At 46.3% G+C, this 7,545-nt stretch overlaps 1 long non-coding RNA gene across 1 annotated transcript; it reads right to left on the bottom strand.

Annotated features, from left to right (window-relative positions):
* Positions 1-5,785: 5,785 nt before the first annotated feature.
* On the bottom strand, positions 5,786-6,871 carry LOC119303635. The gene is made up of 3 exons (XR_005147961.1): positions 6,134-6,871; positions 6,000-6,053; positions 5,786-5,891 (listed from the first exon to the last, which is right to left on the bottom strand). It is a non-coding gene; the product is annotated as an uncharacterized LOC119303635 (long non-coding RNA).
* Positions 6,872-7,545: the final 674 nt, after the last annotated feature.

Genomic DNA, 7,545 nt, shown 5'->3' with positions numbered 1-7,545 from the left:
TTAGATGTGTAGTAATTTTGATATGTAATTCATAGATTTTTTTTGTTAGATTAGATTTTTTTTGTTAGATTAGATTAGATGTGTAGTAATTAATTTTGTTTATAGAATTTTAATGATTTTTTGTATATAGTTTCGATGTGTAGTAATAAGAAGTAGTTTATATATAGTTGTTAGATTAGATGTGTAGCAATTAATAATTTTTTTGTTAGATTAGATGTGTAGTAATAAGAAGTAGTTTATATATAGTTGAACTAGCTAGTTGATTTAATAAACTAATTTATTTTACTATATATAGAAGTAGTTTGTTTTTAGTAAGTACTACTTATTTATTTATAGTAAGTGCTTAGTAGTTGAACTAGATAGTTGATTTAATTAATAAAACTAATTTTATTTAACTATATATAGAAGTAGTTGCCGCATCGACGTCGGCGATGCCTATCCCGCATCCTCGTCGTCGTCGACTCGGCGGTGGAGGCCTGCTTGATCAGGGCCATGTTCGGGACTGGGCTCCGCCGGGCTGGTATTGGGAGGTGCTACCTTCCGGGGGACGTAGGTTGGTGAGGAGGCAGCCCGTTGTTGACCCGATCCTTGTTTGGTGGCGGTCGCGTGGGCCAGTGACGGTGGTGAGGCATCCGGACACCGCGGAGGTGGTACGTCACCGTGTCAGCGAGGAGGACGAGCACGCCCGTCGCTACATGGTTGCATTGAAGGGCAGATTCGACAATACCTGGCAGGTTCTTCAGGGATCTCACTGGAGCTATGATCCTGTGATGGTTCCTTATCTTTGGGTGTCCACCGCTCGTGTCGATACCCGTCGGGCGCTACGGTTCTAGTTGTATTAGTGATAATATTCGACAATGTACGGACACCAAGAGATGATGTACTTTTGCTTATAATTATTGAATGCATGCTAATTTGAATACTATACTTTATTTTATGATTTGGTTTTGCTTATTTTATGATTTGGTTTTGCTTATTGAATGCTCATATTGGATAAGTTCTCCTTCATTCCCATGTGCTAGACAATTTGATATAATAATGCATTCAGGAATGAAAGGAGGAGCTACGTACATCGATCATCGATAGTCAACCCGTGATTAATAATAATGATCTAGTTTAATATTTGAATTATGAACGTAGGCCAGAAATGTCGTACTCATCGGACGACGAAAACCGCCCGGGGGAGTGCGACTGGTGCCACGACGATCGAGGTATCTGCAACAGGTTCATTGTGCTAGACAAAGATCGTCGCTTCAGCATTAAGCTCGAGGAGACCTTCGATGTTCATACGGTACGCAACCGATGATAAAAGTTTTTTTTCGTAATTACTCATGACTTCAACTATTTTAATCATGACAATATTTTTCATCTTTTCCAATTCGACTAGCTTATCCCATGCTTTGCAAGACGCTATGTCTTGGAGAGGATGGGTTTTGAAGACCATGAAAGTTTCGAAACCAAAAAAATTATCCTAAGTACCCATCATGGTGTGGATTTTCAAGTAAAGCCGTACAATGCTCAGAGTGTAACCCATTTTGGTTGCAAAAATTGGGAAGCACTTTGCAAGATGTATGGTTTTGATGAGGGTATGCTTGTTACCATGGATCTTGGTGATCCTACAATCGAGCAAGAGAGACCTACGATTTTCGTCCTTGTGGATACACCTCCAATTCTTCCCCCATGTGAGCTTAACATAGTTATTAAGTAATTTATATTGTTTATTTCAAAATAGTTGACAACTTATTCTCCATTGACAGCTTATTTTCATTCTTCAAAGAATGTGCGGAAGATGGTAGATAGAACCTACTACACCGAAGGCTCCGAACTAACTTATCAGGAGAAAAATCATCTGGTCGCATTTTGTACTGATCTTGAGAATTACAATGTCTACAATCAAACTCCTCAACATTATGGTCAATACGTGCCACTAGTGCACGTGTTGAACTACGGTAACTACCATGGAGATACCCTGGTAAGATTTTTGTACTATTACAACATCCGTGCATCTTTTTGCACACTTCTAAAACTAGTACATCATATCATTGCTAACTACGAAGTTATTACTATGTTTTTCAACAGATAATCCCGAATTATTGTGTGCCTCATCTGATGTATACACACGGTAGCCTTCATGTTTTGAACATACAACCAGGTCGTCCTACGAATCTCAACTGTCCATACCGGGTTTCTAAAATAAGTGGAGACATGAGAATCAAAGAATGGAAAAAATGTATGGACAGTCGTAAGGAGCTTCTTGGAAGCAACATTCAGCGAAGGGCAAAAATTGGAGACAAGATGATCGCCATTCTTCATAATGGAGAGTCAGGGTCTATATAGTTTTATGCTATTTTACCTTAAGGGTGTTTAGGTCCTACCTGATACTGATGATCATGTGTTAAGAACAATTATGTAGGGTTGGGTTCGATGACTATGAGGATGATGATCGTATGACTTATTATTAATAATGAGTAGAAGTTGTATGATGATGCATGATTAGTAGGACGAGTACTTGTTATTATATATGCTGATGTATGCGAGCATGCATGAGTTATTATATCAGCGGGTAAAATGAACATATATAGCAGCAGCGTTGGTAAACCAAGGACGAAGATATAAGAGAGGACACTTCTCTCTATTAGCTAGCTAATATAACAACCTAAAAATAACCCCCAAAACCCCTAAAGCAGCCAATTTCCAAAAAAAACATGGACTTTTGGTCCCGGTTGGTGCCACCAACCGGGAACAAAGGCCCCCTGACTGGGCTCGGCGCACAGAGCCACGTGGAGGCACATTAGTCCCGGTTCTAGTTTGAACTGGGACTAATGGGTGGAGGTATTAGTAACGGCCCATTAGTCCCGGTTCATGAACCGGGACTAAAGGCCCTCACGAACCGGGACTATTAGGTGTTTTTCTACTAGTGCACACAGACTCATCTTTATTGCTAGACTCGACTGGAAGTTGATGACGACGAAGGACATGACGCATAATGGGAGTAGCTGGATGACCAGGACGCTAGTGCCGCTGAGACAGCTTGACACGAACATTGATGAAGGCGCTGAAACCTAAAGGAGCATCAAGCGGATAGAGACCATGGTTGAAGTGACCTCTAAGAAGAACGTCCCTAGTTGCGCGATCCTTAACAAAGACACCAAAAGGGTGAAATTCAACAAAAACACCATTGTCATGAGTAAGTCTAGGAACGGGTAGGAGATTACGTGTAACATCAGGAACATGAAGAACATTTTGAAGTTGAAGCTCCTTAGATGTACTAGTTGGAAGAGAAGATTGACCAATATGTGTAACGTGCATACCTGACCCGTTTGCAGTGTGAACCTTGTCGTGGCCGATGTAGGGTTGGCTCAAGTGTAGCTTGTCCATCTCATTGGTCTTGTGATCGGTAGTTGATGTATCCATGTACCAACTCTCATCAATGGGATAAGACGGAGTGTGCCCGTGAACAGAACCACCCGAGCCAATAGGACCTTGAATGGCCATGGTGGCCTGCCTCTCATTGTTATGGTCGTCGTTGTCGATTCCTAGAAAATCACACTTAAAGCGTTTGTGGCAGCGAGATGCAACATGCCCTTGGAACCCGCAAAGCTAGCACGTTGGGCAACCACCATTGGGACGACCGCATGTAGGACATGAGGATCCGGACTTGTTGTTGCTAGAGTAGTTTTGATGCTGCCGTGACGGTGAAGGAAGGATCGCCTTACCACTAGAAGAGGAAGACGTGTTACCACCGGTGCGGTAGGGCTGTCGTGGACCCCCACGAGTCATGGCATTAACCAAGAAGAAACCACCATGGACCTCAATAGAGCGGCGATACTCGATGTGTTGTTCAGTCTGGAGAAGTCGATGTGGCACCCCGGCTCAGAGAAACCGGAACGCCCCGTATTCCAGCCCAGAGATCGAGGAGAAGTCTCTGGAATACGACACTGCTTGACATAGAACAAATCAGCTCTTATTACAAGAATAAATACAAAGGTCTGATGTTACAAAGGTTCACATCAGCACGGCAACACTACGCCTGTGATACTACACTTGCTCTATGCTAGCAGCGGAACAACTCATAGCAGTGGAAATCTTCTAGCAGTGGAACAACGATGAAGGTGGTGAACTCCACTCCGCAGGGACTCTGGCTGGGACACGATCTAGCTCGCACGAACAGAAACCACGACAAGCAATCAAGCAATCACGGCATCACCTGCAATCTGGCATGAGACGCCAGGTCAGTACATTGAATGTACTTGCAAGCTCACAACAACCAAAAACATCAAGGCAAGACAAAAACATAGCATTAAGCAGGTTAATCAAATTAACAGTTACCATGATATAATAGCAACTCCTAAGCATAATATGAAACTACTACAATACTGATAAATCACCATCTCCGATCTCCATAACCATATCTCTCTTGGCTAACTGGCCAAGCAATATACCATCTCGACCACCTCGTGATCAAAACCAAACTATAACCGTGATCCTTACGGCGATCACAACCCGACCAATAAATGGCTCGTGATCCTTACGGCGATCACAACCCGACCAATAAATGGCCCGTGATCCTTACGGCGATCACAACCCGACCAATAAATGGCCCGTGATCCCTACGGCGATCACACCCCGACCAATAAATGGCCCGTGATCCTTACGACGATCACAACCCGACCAATACTTGGCTAATCTGTGCTGCTCCAAATATCCACATTTCCATCACCTATACTTCATTCCGTCATGTGAGTGTTGATCGAACGGTGTACCCTAGTACGAACCCATGCCCATGACCGAGGACGTGGCTATCAATAGATTAAACACACACTCTACAGAGGTAGCGCAATGTACCCACACCACAGAACCCATGGCCTCGCACTCCCATTCGGGTGGACCAACGGCGTTCCGACAAAACCGATCTACTGCCATGACACTCTCCCGGCCACTCCAACTCACTCCCCACTGGGCTAAGTCATGGGTGGCCCCGCGTGTACCTCAAGACACATCGACCACCGTCGTGGCCCGTCCCACACGGGGACACGGATCCAAAAACTCAAACAACGGGCACACAAGGCTTATGTCCGCCTACCTAATCAGGATAGCGCGCGCCCATAACCTTCCCCCATTAGAGGCACCGGCGAGAGGTAGGACAATAGACCGCATTAGGGCCGTCCCATACCGACAAATGTGGTTGCACTGGAAAAGTTCAATTCAGCGACACCTGACCAACTCACTGATGGAATTTATCCCCAAAAATATAATCATGATAATTGATACTCCGATGTCAACTATCAAACTATAATCCAAGTCATAGCAATATCCAACAATAATCCAAGCGTAATATCATCATCTCAAAATACTCCAAGGGTAGCATAACACTACTATCATGATGAATACTACTACTCCAATGACCAGAATAAAGCTATCCAACTAAGCTCTACATGAAACCATCATCTCCGAAAATAATACTCCAAGCAAGAGAACATCAACTAGCATCATGAAAATAATCATACTAACCGCTAATAATCCAAAGGTAGCATGATATCCAAAGTAATATTCCAAACATAATCACAGATATCATCATGGAAATAATCATAATACCAGCCACTAATACTCCAATGGCAACATGATACTCATCAACTACACACATAACTCCTAGTAATCCAAACAATAGCATGGCAACAACAAGATCAAAATAATACTCCGAGAAAATGCCATGCACAGAGTCATGTAACTAAAGTAATATTTTAAACAAGTTAAAATAGATTAAACCATGTCACTGCATTACAGTGATGCAAATGGAGGGTGTGGCTTGCTTGGGATGGAAGAAATCACCGAGAGAAAATGCGAGAAGCTCGCAGAAAGAGTCGCCAGAAATCATTCTCTCTCGGAGGGGGCTGATTAAGGGCAGGGGCAAAATGGTCATTTTCATAGTGTCAAACCATAGTGTAAGTGTAACCAACAGAACGGGCTCGACGAAACGAAGAAGTGGGCTTTGGAATCACCTCGTTTGGAGTTACGGATAAAAAGATATGGATGTTTTTCTGCCAGTGATCCATCTGTAATGAAAATATTTTCAACCAGGGGCCTGGACAGAAAAAGTGAAAGCGTAATCAGGGAAAATACGCTTCCACCTTACCCATTTGAACAGTGGCAGGGCCGAACGCGTGAGGGTCCCACGGGGTGGGGCCCGTCACTTATCCACGTGGGTTGGCTTGGGTCAACGCCCAGCAACTAACTGGCGGGGCCCGCGGGCAGGCGGTGGGGCCTAGCGAGACGTCGTCTTCCTCCCCTCCCTGGCCCTACCAAAGCAGAGGCAGGGGCACTGCCGACGCCGGCCCCGGCGATTCCGGCCACCTCCTGCCAAACGGAGGCCACCGACGGGCTCGGGAGGACTGGCCGCACCCGTCCCCAAGGTCATCCAGCACCGGGGAGGGGCGGGACGACCGCGAGGAGAGGGCAATAGAGGCGGCTCTGGCGGCGGCGATCTTCGGGGACGACGGCAACAGAGACTCCGATGATGGACTGAGAGGGTAGGGAGGTTCGCGGGGGACTAGGTGGGTCTCTGGTGGTGGTAGAAGGAGGGGAGGGGCTCCACTCTGGGCGGATTTAGCTGGAGCGCCGCGGCGGCCATGGCGATGGTTTGCGGCAGGGAGGCACTCCGGGGCTCGGGAAAATGGATAGGCGGGTTCCTGGGAGAGTGAGGAAGAGCTTGGTGAGGTCGGGGCACCTCAGGGGTGGCCATTTATAGGTGGGGCGAGGGGCACGGCCTCGGTTGCCACCGTGCACGTCCGGCCGAGGCTCCGGCGACGGCCAGCGAGCACGGGGGGCACGGGAAAGGCGACGAAGGAGAGCACGAACGAGGCACAGGGGTCACAGAGGGGTAGACTACGCGGGAGAGCAGAGGAAGAAGCCAAGCGCCATTAATGCGCTGTCGGCCATAGTGCTCCCGTGGGCGTTCGTCGGCGAGCGTCAGTGAGGAAGCTGCCGGAGGGGGAGAGGGGTCCAGGCGAATGGAGACGATGATGCGGAGCTACTCGACATCATCACGGGCGCGAAGCCGACGAGAGGGGGAGGGGGTCTAGCACAAACACCCACTGGACGCGCTCATGGCATGCCAAAACGGTGGTCACCACCAGTGCTGGCATGTGTGGGAGGCAAACAGCTGGCAATGGATGTCTAGTGGTAAGTCCCTCCAGGGTAGGTCTCAACTACGATGGTAACTTGGCTAAACAGGCTCTGGTCGAAAAGAAATAACCCTTTAAAGTTTACTGCAGTAAACTTGGGTGAGCACTGGTGATCAACAAAGATATGCTATGGGCCAAATAAGATGTCTGGGATGTTTAGCTATGGAGGCACTATGATCCTGGAGGTTTTGAGGGTAAATGGACCAAGATTAATCATACTTGCTTCACAACTACATATTTGGTCCAGAAATGAAGACTATGAAGGTGCACTCATATGGAGTGTCCACTTGAGCTCAAATTGGGCAAGGCAAGGTCATTTGGTCTTATTAAGATGCTCAAAAAGTCTCATACCATTTGGCAAAGC

Source organism: Triticum dicoccoides, chromosome 1B (assembly GCF_002162155.2).
Source record: "Triticum dicoccoides isolate Atlit2015 ecotype Zavitan chromosome 1B, WEW_v2.0, whole genome shotgun sequence".
In the NCBI taxonomy this organism is placed as follows: domain Eukaryota; kingdom Viridiplantae; phylum Streptophyta; class Magnoliopsida; order Poales; family Poaceae; genus Triticum; species Triticum dicoccoides.
This window is presented reverse-complemented; position numbering and strand designations above follow the sequence as displayed.